General features: G+C 38.1%; 1 protein-coding gene across 1 annotated transcript in view; it reads left to right on the forward strand.

The window, feature by feature from the left end:
- Positions 1–17520, forward strand: part of CDIN1 (CDAN1 interacting nuclease 1) — a 410017-nt gene that overhangs the window by 133587 nt on the left and 258910 nt on the right. The window contains exon 2 of the mRNA XM_021674836.2: positions 1784–1881. The gene's annotated coding sequence lies outside the window, so the exon portion shown is untranslated. The remainder of the gene's footprint in view (positions 1–1783; positions 1882–17520) is intronic.

Genomic DNA, 17520 nt, shown 5'->3' on the forward strand with positions numbered 1-17520 from the left:
GAGGGCCAGGAGAAATCTGGGACCAAAAAGGGAAATTTCTTTAAGAGGAGAATGGATTGGAAATTTAATCTATAGATGAAAGTGTAATATTGGATGAAAACTCCAAGAGAATTTTTCCAATATGAACGAAATGATAGTGAGGAGAGATGAATTACAGTTGCATTTGAGATGTTCTTCCAAAGATTTCTTTTCTGTAAAAAGACATAACTTCATTGCACTTGTTTAATATTCAGTGAGCCTAAGAAGTTTTATCTAGGGTCCTGGCTGGAGTATCAGAGATGAAATGCTTCAATTAGGGGTAATAGAAGATTTAGGGACATTTACCAAATGATTCTAGAGTCTCCCTGAAACTCTTCTTAGCACAAAGTGGCCTTCCATGCTAAGCAAGTCCTCTTGCTACGTTGAATTCTACAGTCGTATCCATAATACAGTCCCACGCTAGACCCATGGCTCTGCAAAGCGGTGTTACAGAAACTAAGCAACTTGAATCTTAGTTCTGTGACATATGATCTTAAGTCTTAAGCCTCTTTGAGCATTCATTTCTTCAACTATAGAATAGAGTTTAATAATAGGTTCCATCTCAGAGGGATGTTGTGAATATTAAACAAGGTACTACATAGCGCATGTCTGGTACAGAGTAAGTACTTGATATATGTTAGCTATTACTCTAATATATACTTGGGTACATATATATAAATGTATGTTAAATATGCTATTAACTTATAACTGTTCATATTTTTCTCCTTTCTATAAATATCCTCTTCCAAATTTATGTCCTTCTTTAGAATTTATAGTAAGTTCCATATTTTCAACAACAGCCACCCCATTCTGATTACTTTTAATATTTTTTTCAAAATTATTACTGTGCCTTTTAAAGCGACATTAATGATCACTCATTTCTACTTAATACAGTTACATTTTAAAGGACCAAGGATATGAAATCAAAAGGTGTAGGCCATCAGCTATAGCTGTAAACTTGGACAAGTTTCTTAACCTCTAGGAATCGAAGTTTTCTGTTTTTATAAATAGAAATAATAGCAACAAGCATGTGCATCATCAGGTCACAGGATTATTATTAAAAGTAATTTATATTAAAAACAATTTATGTTATGTTAAGCGCGCTCTGAAGGAAGGGACCACCTAAACAGGCTTTGTGTGAGCAACAAGGCAGTTTACTCACTTGGGTGCGATCTGGCTGAGTCTGAAAAGAGAGTCAGCAGAGGGTGGTAGGATAGGAGCTGGTTTTATAGGTTGGGGGTAGGTAATGGAAAGTTACAGTTTAGGATGGTTTTTTGCAAGCCGGAGTTGGGGGGTGTCACAGGGTCCAATGTCAAAAGGTTGGCCTATCAGTTGAGGCAGGAACGGTGGTAGAATGTCGCAAGATCAGTTAATCATGCAAAGGGGTCCAGTGTCACAAGGTTGACTTATCAGTTGAGGCAGGAACAACAGTAGAAATGTCACAAGGTCAGTTAATCAGGCACTGCAGAAGCTAGCTATTCTTCTCCTTTTGTGGTTTTCTTGTTATCTCAGATTTTCTGACTCCAGGAGGCCATCTAGAGGTGTACAGGGTCACCATGGCTTGACTATGGTGTAGTCCATGGTTCAGTCAGTTCAAAGAACCTTGCAATGTAAGAGCTGCAGCAATTTTTAAATTCTTGTTATAAGCCATTCTTAGTGGCATGCTTATCATGATTAGATGATGAACTTTGAAAATAGCACTGCATCTAGGACAGAATATTCATAATGTTAGCACTTAAGAAACGCTTTCTATGTGTCTCAACAGAGGAGAAGCTTGACAGCCACAGAAAGAATACAGACACGGACCAAGAGAGCTGAACCCTATCCCGTAGAATGATCTTTTCAAGCAGGGAGATATTAAGGGTAAGTAAGTGACCACATGCTGGAAAGACTCACTAGCAAGTGGTCCTGACTCCTTCCCACATGCTATGTTATCCTTGATGGCAACAATGGAGTTTGAAGTTTTTGACCAAAGGAATGATTGATTTCTTGGTTTAAACTTGCCACCTAATCCCTAGTCCAATGCACTGATTGCCTCTTTGTGACTGCCTTTTCACAAGCCTTAAATCAAGCATACTTACATAGAGGCTCCTGAATTATATGGCTCACATATAATCTTCAGAGTGTGGAATTTTCGAGTTAGCACGTCACGTTACACAGGGCTCTAGAGGGCTTAAACTAGCTTTCTGGTTATTAATGGCATAAATGGAGCTCTAGAGTTAAATATATAGAAGCATGAGCTGATACCAAGAAAGCAGTATTTTAGCAGGGTCTGAAGTCCTAGGAGTGACAACTTCTCCTGCAGACTGCCCATTTATCTCAAAAGCCTCCAACTCTGGTCCAGCTTTGTGTGTTCTACAGCCATTCCATGTCTTCTGGTTCATCTTCTAGTCTCCTCTCCAAACTCCAGCTCTGAATCTCTTTCTGTCTGTCATATACTTTCTTTATGCGTAATCAATTGAACCGCTATTATTGACAGGTAAGAAAGAGCTTTAAAAGGCAAAAGATGCCTACTTCAAGAATAATAATGGTAACCAGAATAAAGCCAAACCAGCTTATTCTTACGTTGAAACCAAATTCAAGTTCATTAAAAAATAGTAACAGTTCACTCATCCAAAAGTAAATCACAAGCAATCTAAATAAATACCTAATTATTTCAAAGCACACCATGCCTCACGCCCAAGAACATGTTTTGAAACCAGCTTTCTTTATTTCTCTCTGTATAAACCATATATCAACTCTTTCTCCTCCCTGTTTAAGAGTCGAGATCCTCTATCCCCAAACCCGGCCCATGTTAGCGTGTGGGCTCTTGCCCTTTCTTTTCTCAAACTACTGGTGCACTCTCTCCTTTTCTATGTGAGTTAATGTTTTCTGTTTTCTTCAGCTCTCTACTTAGCCTATCAACACCACAATAATCACAGACAAGTAAGAGAAAAGGGAGGCGAGAGGAAAAGGTTATGAGCAGTCAGGTTTAAAAGGTTTACCTGTCACAAAAATTAAGATTTAAAACTTGAAAAATTCCCTGAGTTTGAAGCACTGTCTGAACTTGATAGCATATAAGCGATGAGCAAAAACATTTGAAACCCTCCTAAATATTTTGTACACCTGGATATGCCCCCCAGGAAATTCCTAGCAGTGACTGCTGCTTTAATTTTCCCCAAGTATGGCAGACAATAGTGAAGAATTCCTATCCATCCTCTCCCGTGAATTCAGTTTCAAAGCTGTTAGCACAACACTAGTATTTCAACATTCCTACGGCTTTACCATCTTTATGTTCATTTTAAATTAAGAGGTCTGAAGCAGATCTTATCAAATCCATGATATTGTTAAGAGCACTTCAAGGTCCTTTTAAAAACAAGAATTACTTACATCAACCTACTTTATTGCTTCATTTTCTGATTCTAAAGGACACAAAGTATACTAAAGCAATTTAACATGGCTGTAACCTACAATTTTAACTTACCCTGAGGGGCCATTTCACCTCTTGTTTTACTTTTCCAGACCAAATCAATAGAGGGAAGAATCAAGTCAAGACACATGTCATAACTGTATTAAAGGTCAATGAGGTTTAAACAAATTGGGCTCTACTCATAAATAATTGGCTCACAATTTGTACCAAGGTACAGGGTAAAATGCTATTCACCTGAAACATCTCTACAGTTTATTCTACCTATTGCTGGCACCTGAGGGAACTGTTACTAAACATATGCTAGGGTCTGAAAGTTAGCTATCAACAAAGACTTTCTCTTAAGAAAGTAAGAGGTAATAATTCAGCAAGAAACTTGCACAGTCCACCTTATTCATCACAAAAGGTGTTAAAGTAGACTCTTGGTGCTCACAGACTTAACAGTGCGGGACTGACTAACTGTTAGCAAGCCCAAAGATCTTCACCATCATAGAATTTGTAACTTTGCAGAGGCATGAGTTTAAATTTCAGGTGATACAAAGTCGATGTAGAAACATGGGCACAACTCTGAGGAAGGGATCCTCAACAGCTGTGCAGTATCTAAGTATGCCCTCAGCGTTCTCGTCCTCTACTTAACATCACATAGATTGTAACTGCCACTAAGACTCTAAAAGGGTCTTGAAATTCCTCAGCTGGAATTCACTGCACTTGGGGAAATTTGGAAGGTGGTAGTATTTGTACACTTGAAGAATTACAAAGGGACCCAGTGTTGGAACGGGAAGTACAGGGAAGCTAAATCAAGGAGCTCCTGGAGGCTTTTCTTGTCTTATAAGGCACAGGCATGAGTGGATGGCTCAATGGTGCTGTCCATTCCCCTCTTATTATCTTGAACAATAACCAGATGCCTAGATCTGTGACAGCCATCTTGCAACTGTGAAGTGACAGGCCAGAAATAAAAATCTAATACGCTAAGTATGGTGGAGAGGAAATAGAAAGAGCTCGGGCCCTTTAAAAAACTGTTAAACTGCCTTCTATTTCCAGACTTACTTTGAGAGACAATTAAATGTCCCTATTGTGAAAAGCTGACAGCATTCTTGTTGATACAATGGTAAGCAATAGTGTCCTCAAGGAGTATAATTGAATCAAGGAAATTATGCAAGAACTCAAATGACTTTGATGACTAGTAAAAAGTATATATATATAAGCCATGTGAAAAGTGAAAACAAAGTGCTATAAAGACTTACTGTTGAGAGGGACCTTGTCTACCTGGGTTAAAGTGGGAAAGCAAAGGCCTGGTGAGATCATGGTGAGAACCAGTTGAGGCAGGAAGGGGAGCTTTCAAAAAGATCTGCATTTATCTTCTGGCTTTGCCACTACAAGCTGTACAATATTGAACATGTAGTTTGGACTCCTTAAAACTTTAATTCCTTTGGAGGGCTTCAATGGCTATTAGCAAACCTTGGGTAAAGAACCTAGACCAAGTAAGCGTTCCTATAGTAGCAGCTATTATTATTATTTTTTTTATTGTATTTGGGCTCTGGGGTACATGTGCACGTCCTGCATCCTGCAGGATTGTTGCATAGGTACATACATGCCATGGTGGTTTGCTGTCTCCATCCCCACTACTTTGCCTACATCAGGCATTTCTCCTGGTGTTATCCCTCCCCTTCCTCCCCACTCCCCCCATTGTTCCCCCCTCCCCTCCCCTCCACCTCCCAACCTAGCCCTGTGAGTGTTGTTCCCTTCCCTGTGCCCAAATGTTCTCATTGTTCATCACCCGCCTATGAGTGAAAACATGTGGTGTTTGGTTTTCTGTTCTTGTGTCAGTTTGCTGAGAATGATGGTTTCTAGGTTCATCCATGTCTCTACAGAGGACACGAACTCATCATGTTTTATGGCTGCATAGTATTCCATGGTGTAAATGTGTCACATGTTTTTGTCCAGTCTATCATCAATGGGCATTTGGGTTGGTTCCAGGTCTTTGCTATTGTAAACAGTGCTGCAATGAACATTCATGTGCATGTGTCCTTATGATAGAATGATTTCTAATCCTTTGGGTATGTACCCAGTAATGGGATTGCTGGGTCAAATGGAATTTCTATTTCTAGATCCTTGAGGAATCGCCACACTGTCTTCCACAATGGTTGAACTAATTGACACTCCCACCAACATTGTAAAAGTGTTCCTATTTCTCCACATCCTCTCCAGCATCTGTTGTCTCCAGATTTTTTAATGATTGCCATTCTAACTGGCATGAGATGATATCTCAATGTGGTTTTGATTTGTATTTCTCTAATGACTAATGATGATGAGCATTTTTTCATATGTTTGTTGGCTGCATATTTGTCTTCTTTTGAAAAGTGTCTGTTCATATCCTTTGCCTGCTTTTGAATGGGTTTGTTTTTTTCCTGTAAATCTGCTTTAGTTCTTTGTAGATTCTGGATATTAGCCCTTTGACTGACAGGTAGATTGGGAAAATTTTTTCCCATTCTGTTGGTTGCTGGTTTACCCTAATGATTGCTGCTTTTGCTGTGCAGAATCTCTTACGTTTAATTAGGTCCCATTTGCCTGTTTTGGCTTTTGTTTCCATTGCTTTTAGTGTTTTAGTCATGAAGTCCTTGCCTGTGCCTATGTCCTGAATGGTTTTGCCTAGGTTTTCTTCTAGGGTTTTTATGGTCTTAGTTCTTATGTTTAAGTATTTAATCCATCTGGAGTTAATTTTTGTATAAGGTGTAAGGAAGGGGTCCAGTTTCAGCTTCCTGCATATGGCTAGTCAGTTTTCCCAACACCATTTACTAAACAGGGAATTCTTTCCCCATTGCTTCTTTTTGTCCAGTTTGTCAAAGATCAGATGGTTGTAGATGTGTGGTGTTACCTCCGAGGCCTCTGTTCTGTTCCATTGGTCTATATCTCTGTTTTGGCACCAGTACCATGCTGTTTTGATTACTGTAGCCTTGTAGTATAGTTTGAAGTCAGGTAGTGTGATGCCTCCAGCTTTGTTCTTTTTGCTTAGGATTGTCTTGGCTATATGGGCTCTCTTTGGTTCCATATGAAGTTTAAAGTGGTTTTTTCCAGGTATGTGAAGAAGGTCAGTGGTAGATTGATGGGAATAGCATTGAATCTGTAAATTACTTTGGGCAGCATGGCCATTTTCACAATATTGATTCTTCCTAACCATGAGCATGGAATGTTTTTCCATCTGTTTCCTCTCTTATTTCCTTGATCAATGGTTTGTAGTTCTCCTTGAAGAGATCTTTCATATCCTTCATTAGTTGTATTCCTAGGCATTTTATTCTCTTTGTAGCAATTGTAAATATGAGTTTGCTCATGATTTGGCTCTCTGTCTGTTATTGGTATATAGGAATGCTTGTGATTTCTGCACATTGATTTTGTATCCTGAGACTTTGCTGAAGTTGTTTATCAGCTTAAGGAGGTTTTGGGCTGAGACGATGAGGTCTTCTAAATATACGATCACATAGTCAGCAAATAGGGACAATTTGACTTCTTCTTTTCCTAATTGAATGCCCTTTATTTCTTTTTCTTGCCTAATTGCTCTGGCTAGAACTTCCAATACTATATTGAATAGGAGTGGTGAGAGAGGGCATCCTTGTCTAATGCCAGTTTTTAAAGGGAGTGTTTCTAAATTTTGCCCATTCAGTATGATATTGGCTGTAGGTTTCATAAATAGCTTTTATTGTTTTGAGATATGTTCCATCGATACCTAGTTTATTCAGAGTTCTTAACATAAAGGGCTGTTGAATTTTGTCAAAGGCCTTGTCTGCATCTATTGAGACAATCATGTGGTTTTTGTCTTTGGTTTTGTTTATGTGGTGAATTATGTTTATAGATTTGCATATATTGAACCAGCCTTGCAACCCCAGTATGAAGCCTACTTGATCCCGAAGGATAAGCTTTTTGATGTGCTGTTGGATTTGGTTTGCCAGTATTTTATTGAAGATTTTTGCATCAATGTTGATCATGGATATTGGCCTGTAGTTTTCTTTTTTAGTTGTGTCTCTGCTAGATTTTGGTATCAGGATAATGTTGGTCTCATAGAAAGAGTTAGGCAGGATTCTCTCTTTTTGGATTGTTTGAAATAGTTTCAACAGGAATGATACCAGCTCCTCTTTGTATATCTGGTAGAATTCAGTTGTGAACCCGTCTGGACCTGGACTTTTTTTGGTTGGTAGGCCATTAATTGCTGCCTCAACTTCAGACCTTGTTATTGGTCTATTCAGGGTTTCAACGTCCTCTTGGCTTAGTCTTGAGAGTGTGCAAGTGTCCAGGAATTTATCCATTTCTTCCAGGTTTACTGGTTTATGTGCATAGAGTTGTTTGTAGTAATCTCTGATGGTAGTTTGTATTTCTGAAGAATCAGTGGTGATCTCCCCTTTATCGTTTTTCATTGCATCTATTTGATTCTTCTCTCTTTTCTTTTTTATTAGTCTAGCTAGAGGTCTATTCTGTTGATCTTTTCAAAAAATCAGCCCCTGGATTTATTGATTTTTTGAAGGGTTTTTGTGTCTCCATCTCCTTCAGTTCTGCTCTGATCTTAGTTATTTCTTGTCTTCTGCTTGCTTTTGAGTTTTTTGATCTTGCTCCTTTAGCTCTTTCAATTTTGATAATAGGGTGTCAATTTTAGATCTTTCTTTGTTTCTCATGTGATCATTTATTATTATAAATTTCCCTCTAGACACTGCTTTAAATGTGTCCCATTGGATCTAGTTCATTGTGTCTTCATTCTCATTGGTTTCAAAGAACATTTTTATTTCTGCCTTCATTTCATTGTTTATCCATTCATCATTCAGGAACAAGTTGTTCAGTTTCCATGTGATTGTGCGGTTTTGAGTGCTTTTCTTAATCCTGAGTTCTAATTTGATTGCACTGTGGTCTGAGAGAGTGTTTGTTATGATTTCCATTCTTTTTCATTTGCTGAGTGATTTACTTCCAATTATGTGGTCAATTTTGGAGTAAGTGCAATGTAGTGCTGAGAAGAATGTGTATTCTGTGGATTTGGGGTGAAGCATCCTGTAAATGTCTATTAGGTCCGCTTGGTGCAAATCTGCGTTCAAGTCCTGGATATCCTCGTTGACTTTCTGTCTTGTTGATCTGTCCAATATTGTCAGTGGAGTGTTAAAGTCTCCCACTATTATTGTGCAGGAGTGTAAGTCTCTTTGTAGGTCTTTAAGAACTTGCTTTATGTATCTTGGTGCTCCTGCATTGGGCGCATAAATATTTAGGATAGTTAGCTCTTCTTGTTGCACTGATACTTTTACTATTGTATAATGCCCTTCTTTGTCTCTTTTGATCTTTGTTGGTTTAAAGTCCATTTTATCAGAGACTAGGATTGCTATCCCTGCTTTTTTTGCTCTCCATTTGCTTGGTAAATCATCTTCCATCCTTTTATTTTGAGTCTGTGTGAGTCTCTGCATGTGAGATGGGTCTCCTGAATACAGCACACTGATGGGTCTTGATTTTTTTCCAGTTTGCCTGTCTATGTCTTTTGATTGGGGTGTTTAGGCTATTTACATTCAACATTAATATTGTTATGTTTGAATTTGATTCTGCCATTTTGTTACTGGCTGGCTGTTTTGACCATTAATTGACGTGGCTCCTTCATTGCATCATTATTATTTACCATTTGGTACGTTTTTGCAGTGGCTGGTACTGATTGTTCCTTTACCTATTTAGTACTTCCTTTAGTAGCTCCTGGAAGGCAGGTCTTATAGTGACGAAATCTCTCAGCAATTGCTTGTCCGTAAAGGATTTTATTTCTCCTTCACTTATGAAGGTTAGTTTGGCTGGATATGAAATTCTGAGTTGAAAGTTCTTTTCTTTAAGGATGTTGAATATTGGCCCCCCCCACTCCCTTCTAGCTTGCAGAGTTTCTGCCAAGAGATCCGCTGTGAGTCTGATGGTCTTTCCTTTGTGGGTGACTCGACCTTTCTCTCTGGCTGCCCTTAGGATTTTTTCCTTCATTTCAACCCTGGTGAATCTGACAACTATTTGCCTTGGGGTTGCTCTTCTTGAGAAATATCTTTGTGGTGTTCTCTGTATTTCCTGGATTTGAATGTTGGCCTGCCTTGTTAGGTTGTGGAAGTTCTCTTGGATAATATCCTAAAGAGTGTTTTCCAACTTGGATTCATTCTCCCTGTCACGTTCAGGTACGCCGACCAAGTGTAGATTAGGTCTTTACACCTAATCCCATAGTTCTTGGAGGCTTTGTTCATTTCTTTGCACTCTTTTTTCTCTAATCTTGCCTTCTCATTTTATTTCATTGATTTGATCTTCTATCTCTGATATCCTTTCTTCTGCTTGATTAATTCGGCTGTTGAAACTTGTGTCTGCCTTGCCAAGTTCTCATGCTGTGTTTTTCAGTTCCATCAAGTCGTTTATGTTCTTCTCTAAGCTGGTTATTCTAGTTAGCATTTCGTCTAACCTATTCTCAGGGTTCTTAGTGTCTTTGCATTGGGTTAGAACATGGTCTTTTAACTCAGAGAAGTTTGTTATTACTCACCTTCTGAAGCCTGCTGCTGTCAATTCGTCAGATTCATTCTTTGTCTTTTTTTGTCCCCTTGATGGCAAGGAGTTGTGATCCCTGGGAGGAGAAGAGGTGTTCTGTTCTTTGGTGGTTTCATCCTTTTTGCGCTGTTTTTTTTCCCCATCTTCATGGATTTATCTCCCTTTAATCTTTGAAGTTGGTGATTTCAGGAGTCACTGAGTGGACTTTTTTTTCTGTTGAGGTTGGAGCTGTATCTTTTTTGGCCTGTAAAGGGTGTTGCTGGGCTCTCTCCGGTTCAATCAGGTTGTTGGGTGGGTGGTCCTTCCCTGGTGTTTATTTGCAGGTGAGATTGGCCCCGCCTTTCCAATGGCGTCTCTCCCAAAGTGGGACAGTCTGTCCCCCTGGCGTTAGTCCAAACTTCCGCCCAGGTCCCTGCGACAACTTGCCGAGCAGGGCGGTAGCTGCTGCTCAGATTCGCATCGACTACTCACGTCGCCCCACCATCAGGCAGGGCCCCGTGGATCGTAGGTTGCAGGAGGGATGAGGGAAGCACAGGATCCGAAATGGAGCTCCCAGGGGGTTAAGTCCCCCGACCCTACCTGCCGGCTGCACCTTTCACCCCGTCTTGATTTGCGCCCCCTGGGCGGCTGTGGCCCTGAGGCTCCTTCCCTGGGCCCAATTCCAGTGCCCTATCAGTCCCACAGAAAAGAACCTGGCACCTTATTTGGAACCCTGAAGTGCTCCAGCCCTTTCTGTCTCATTTGCTGTGAGCTGCATTCTGGCGCTGGCTTCTCTCGGCCATCTTGGCGCCCCCTAAAGTTTTTTCTACTTGAGATTTCTAGATTCTGATTTGCAATTTAGAGATTCATTGTGAAAACTAGAAAGTCATGAATTTAAAGATGAAGGTATACTTTTCTCAATTTGTATGTTATTAACTAAACAAGACAGAAGATCCTGACAAGTAGGGTTTATGAAAAGATAAACACATTGATGTTAAATTCGCAACTATTATTTTTAAAGAAATAGTATCCCACAGCCTATTTTAACCAGAGAAACTAGACTGTCTATTCCAATCTGCCCTAACTCACGAATATGATCCAATTGAAATGGGACTCATTACAATGGTCAACAAAAACAGGCAGTGCCTATGTAATAATTGCAGTAAACAAAAAAGGAAGCGTCAATATTCTCCCCACCCATCATCCCCCTGTAAACGGAATGAATATTATTGCTTCTGCAGGTAAAGAATTAGAATTCATGTTTTCTCCAGGTAATGCTGAGAAGTTTTACCTCATTTAGTACTCCCATTAAGTCCAATAATATGTATTATTATCTACTTACAGATGAGAAAGCTGAAGTTGCTATAAATTAAATAATAACTTTAAATCAGACATCTAGTTGAATAGAAAATGAAATTGGTACCTATTGTATCTGATTTTTTTCTCATCATTACATTATACTGCTTCCAGTTAGAATCAAATCCATTCTCTTCCCCATGTTCTGAACTGGTTTGAGTGTTTAGGCATATGGCAAGAATGTTCTCTCTCTCATTCCTTCAAACACTGCCACCACCAGAGTTGGTTGTCCACATTTACATTCACAGAAGTGGTGTTGTCGAAAAGATCAGAACTGATGTTTATTGGGCAACTGCTATGTGCCATTAATGGTGCTGGGCAGGTTAGAATACATTTATTCCTAAGAACAGTGTAAAAAGTAGATATTAATGCCCCCATTTACTGCAAGAAGAGACTCAGAGCTTAAGAGGTTAAATACTGTTTTTCTTGCATAAAGTGATAGAGTCAGAACCCAAACTCAGTTCAGTCTAAATCTGAAGTCCAAGTGTTTTCTCTACACAAGTTTTCCCCCTTGACATCCCTCTACCCTCCACTTCCCATTTTCATCACCTACTCACTCCTCAGCTCAGCTACAACCGTAAAAATAAAAGTCTGCATTCCCGGAATAGGAAAAAACAAAATGAACTTCATTTATAAAGATTTGCCCTCAGTTGATCAACCAGTAGCTCACTAGAAGATTGACTCAAAAAACTTGTTTTATCTTGCCTAACTTGGAATTCATGCAGCACCAAAGCTACTATCCAGAAGGCATTTGCTGAAAACATTTTTAGGCAATAAATAAGAGTTGGGACAATGGGTCAAAGAAGCAATCACAAAGAAAACACTTTGAGATGAGTGAAAAACAAAAACACAGCATACCAAAACATGGGGTGCAGCAAAAGCAATGTTCAGAGAGAAATTTATAGTTGTAAACAACTACATTATAAAGGAAGAAAGATCTTAAGTCAATAACCTAACTTCCACCATAAGAAACAACAAAAAGAAAGGGAAAAGAATGAACTAAACTGAAAACAAAGAGAAAGGAGATATAAAAATATTACAGTGAAGATATAAACAAAATGAGAATAAGAAATATAGAAATAAATGAAATCAAAAGGTGATTCTTTGAAAAGATTAAAAAATGACAAATCTTTAGCTATACTGAAAAAAAAAGAAAACTCAAATTATTAAAATCAGAAGTGAAAGTAGGAACATTACTACCAACCTTACAGAAATAAAACGATAAGAGAATGCAATGAACAGTTGTATGTCAGGAAATTGGATAATCTAAATGAAATGGACAAATTGCTTGAAACATACATGCTATCAAAACTCACTCAAAAAAAGAAGAAAGGAAATCTAAATAGACTATGTAACAAGTAGAGACAATTAGTAAATAATCAAAAAGTTGCAAAGAAGAAAAGCCCAGAATCAGATGTATTCAATTGTGAATTGAACTAAATCTTTAAAGAACACCAAACCCTTTCATACACTTTTTTTTTTTTTAAGACAGGGTCTCACTCTGTCACCCAGGCTGGAGTGCAATGGCATGATCTCGGCTCACTCCAACCTCTGCCTCCCAGGTTCAAGAGATTCTCCTCTCAGCTTCCTGAGTAGCTGAGATTACAGGCATGTGCCACCATGCCCAGTTAATTTATTTTTTATTTTTTATTTTTAGTAGAGACAGTGTTTCACCATTTTGGCCATGCTGGTCTCAAACTCCTGACCTCAGGTGATCCACCCGCTTTAGCCTCCCAGAGTTCTGGGATTATAGGCATGAGCCACTGTGCCCAACCTCAAACCCTTTTTAAAAACATGAGAAATAATACTTCTTAACTCATTTTCTGCGACTTCTTTTTTTTCTTTGTAAATTTTTTTTTTTTTTTTTTTTTTTTTTTGAGATGGAGTCTCGCTCTGTTTCCCAGGCTGGAGTGCAATGGTGCCATCTCGATTCACTACAATCTCCGCTTCCCAGGTTCAAGTGATTCTCCTGCTTCATCCTCCTGAGTAACTGGGATTACAGGTGCCCACCACCACTCCCTGTTGATTTTTGTATTTTTAGTAGAGACGGGGTTTCACCATGTTGGCCAGGCTGGTCTCGAACTCCTGACATCAGGTGATCCGCCCGCCTCGGCCTCCCAAAGTGCTGGGATTACAAGCGTGAGCCACCAAGCCTGGTTGAGACTTCTTTTACCTTGATATCAAAACCAGGTAAAGACACCACAAGAAAAACAAAAGCACAGATCAATATCCCTCAACAAAATACTAGCAAACCAAATCTAGGAGCATATTAAATGAATTAAATATTGTAAAGATGATCAAGCAGTTTATCCCAGGAATGCAAAGTTGGTTCAATATAGGAAAAAATTAATCAATGTAATACATCATATTTGTAGAATGAAAGGGGGAAAACCCCACATGATCATCTCTGTAAACAGAAGAAAAATTCGATAACATCTAATAGACAAACTAGGAATAGAACAAGCTCGGAATAGAAGGGAACTTCCTCAATCTGATGAAGGTAATTTATGAAAAACCCACAACTACCATTATACTTAATGGTTAAAGACTGAAAGCTCTTCCATAAGATCAGTAAAAAGACAATGATGTCTGCTCTTGCCATTTCTATTCGTATAATTAAGTGAGATTATATAGAAAACCCTAAAGGAGTAAAAAATATGAAACCTCTTAACTCTAAGAAAAAAGGTCAATAGTTGCAGTATACAAGATCAATATACAAAAATAAGTTCTATTTTTGTACATTAGCAAGGAATAATCCAAAAATGAAATTACAAAAACAACTTACTAACAATGGCATCAAAAAGAATTGAATAGAAGTAAATTTAACCAAGGAAGTGAAGGAAACTTCAAAACATTATTAAAGTAAATTAGAGACCTAAGTGAATAAAAGGTCATGCTACGTTCATTAAGTGAAAGACTTAATATTGTTAGGATGGCAATATTACCCAAATCTATAGATTCAATGCAATCTGTATCTCTATTAATGCAATCTATACATCTATAGTCAATTTATTATTATTATTTTTGGAGACAGAGTCTCACTCTGTTGCCCAGGCTGGAGTGCAGTGGCACAATCTCAGATCACTGTAACCTCTACCTCCCAGACTCAAGTGATTCTCCAACTCAGGCTACTGAGTAGCTGGGATTACAATCACACACCACCATGCCTTGCTAATTTTTGTATTTTTAGTAGAGATAGGGGTTCACCATGTTGGCCTTGAACTTGATCTTGAACTTGGGCCTCAAATGATCAACGTGCCTCAGCCTCCTGAAGTGCTGGGATTTACAGGCATGAGCCACTGTACCCAGCTCAATTGATTTTTGACAATGGTGCCAAGACTATTCAATGGAGAAAAAAAGAGTTTTTTTCAAGAAATGGCACTGGGACAATTGGATGTCCATATGCAAATAACTGGACCCATACCTCACACTACATATAAAAATAAATCTCAGAATTGACCAAATATGCAAAGTGGAAAACCTAGATGTAAGTCTTCATAACCTTGGATCAGGCAATATTTCTTAATTATGATACCAAAAGCACAAGCAACAAAACAATATAGATAAGCTGGACTTCGTCAAAATTAAAAATGTTTGTGTATCTAAGGACACTCTCAAGACAGTGAAAGGTAATCCACAGAGTGGAAGAACTTTTTTATAAATTATATATCTGATAAAGGTCTCATGTCCAGAATGTATTTTATATGAAGAACAATAAAAAAAATCCTCAGAAGTATTTAAAAACAGGTGAAATACAAACAGACAAAAAAGTACAATGAAAAGACAATCTAATTAACAGGTAGAAAAAGGAAAGCTGGGTGCAGTGGCTCACACCTATAATCGCAGCACATTGAGAAGCAGAGGCAGGTAGATCACCTGAGGTCAGATTTGAGGCCAGCCCTACCAACATGGTACATCCCAGTCTCTATTAAATACAAAAAATTAGCTGGGTGTGGTGGTACATGCCTGTAATCCCAGCTACTTGGGAGTCTGAGGCAGGAGAATCTCTTGAACCTGGGAGACGGAGGTTGCTGTGGGCAGGGATTGTGCCATTGCACTCCAGCCTGGACAACAAGAGTGAAACTCCATCTTAAAAAAAAATGGACAAAGGATATTCTGGACAAACAGCTATTCTCTAAAAAAGATAGACAAATGGCAAATAAACACATGAACAGATAACAAATGCATAACAAGGTACCCACATAATTAGTCCTGAGGGAAATGCAGATCAAAACCACAATGATATACTATGAAACATACACTAAATTAGCTATAATTTTACAAATAGAAATTAATAACTAGCTGTTGGTGAGGATACGGAGAAACTGGAATCTTCATACACTGCTGGTGAGAAATTTCACTCCCATATATGTACCCAAAAGGACTGAAAGCATATGTTTGCACAAAAATTTATACACGAGTGTGACTGTTTTTTTTACACATTGAATAGTCTTGGCATCATTGTCAAAAATCAGTTGACTATAGATGTATAAATTGCATTAATATAGATTGCATTGAGTTTGTAGATTTGGATAGTATTGCCATCTTAACAGTATTAAGTCTTTCAGTAATATGTTCATAATAACCAAATAATGGAAACAAACCAAATGTTCAACTGATACATGGATTTTTTGTTTTTTGTTTTGAGATGGAGCCTCGCTCTTGTTGCCCAGGCTGGAGTGCAGTGCTGAGATCTCAGCTCACCACAACCTCTGCCTCCCAGGTTCAAGTGATTCTCCTGCCTCAGCCTCCTGAGTAGCTGGGATTACAGGCATATGCCACCACACCTGGCTAATTTTGTATTTTTAGTAGAGATGGGGTTCCTCCATGTTGGTCAGGCTGGTCTCCCAGCGATACATGGTTTTTTAAAATGTGATATATCCATATAGTAGAATACTGTTCATTTATGAAAAGGAATATGTAAGAATACAGGCTACAATATGGATGTACCTTCAAAACATGATGCTAAGTGAAAAAAGTCAGACACAGAAGGCTGCATATTGTATAAGTCCATTTACATGCAATGCCCAGAGGAGGCAAATATATAGACAGAAAGTAAATTAGTGGTTGCCAGGGAATGGGGGAGTTAACATATATAAATCACATTCTATGTGCCAAGACCTCTTCTAAGTCCTCTGCAGATATTATCTCATCTGATCACTACAGAACTTTGTAAGATAGACACAAGTATTATCCTGCTTTTGTATTAAATCTGGTAAAACTGGAGCATGAAATGATTAAGTAAATTCATACATCTAGCATGTAGCAGAACTAGAAGGTAAGCTCAAGTCTTGCCAACTTTGAGCCTGGAGTCTCAACAGCAGTATGCAGGAGCTGAATCCTACAAGTTTGAAAGCTAATTGCCTGCATCTTTTCCCAATTTCAAGTTCAGTAACTTCAAGTTGGCAGACTGAAATTGGCTATGATGGAAATACTATGTATTTACATAGTGGAAATTGGCAAATACTACAAATCAGGGTTGTTTTTTCTGGACAGTTTACCAGATCTCAACCACTATATTCATCAGCCTCCATAGGCACCAAGGTAAATAAATTTAATGGCTTATTTTAAAAACACCCAATTAATACATCAAGAAAGTCCTACATATAAAGTCAAGAGAAAATTCATTTAAAAGTTTGGGCTATAATCTATCCACTTTATACCTACAGTATTCTGATATAAACAACTTTTCTAATTTTGGATTTGTGAGATGTTTTATTCCAAAATTCATATGTTAAAGCGGGAAATTTTTAGAAAGGTAAAGATGGTGATTTGTAATCAGAACTAATAGCAGAAGCTACTAATATCCACATTGTTAGGTATATTTTGCTATGTTCTCGAGTAGGCTATTAGCTGAAAATCTGGAAAATGATTCATAAATATTAAATATTTAATTTTTATCTAAAGTATTTTCTTTTACAAAGTGGAATTTGAGGAAGAAGGTACTACGGCTATTTCTTCATAATAAATAATGTATCTAAAGCAAAATTACATATATGCATTATGACTTATGAAAGCATGAATTTGTTTTAAAGGGAGGTCACATTACAGATATAGAGAAATGAGAACATCAGGATTTATTTCCCCTGTTTTCATTAAGCATGAGCAAAGTAATTGCATTTGAAATTTTCTGAATCTAGTATCTTCCTGAGTTGAAAATTTCTAACTGGTGGAAGTCTTTATGACCATGGTACAAATCTCTACTTTTAAAAAGTAATTCATACACATTATATTGGTAG

The sequence above is a fragment of the Aotus nancymaae genome, unplaced genomic scaffold, assembly GCF_030222135.1.
Source record: "Aotus nancymaae isolate 86718 unplaced genomic scaffold, 86718_ANA_hifiasm-v0.15.2.pri h1tg000011l, whole genome shotgun sequence".
NCBI lineage: Eukaryota > Metazoa > Chordata > Mammalia > Primates > Aotidae > Aotus > Aotus nancymaae.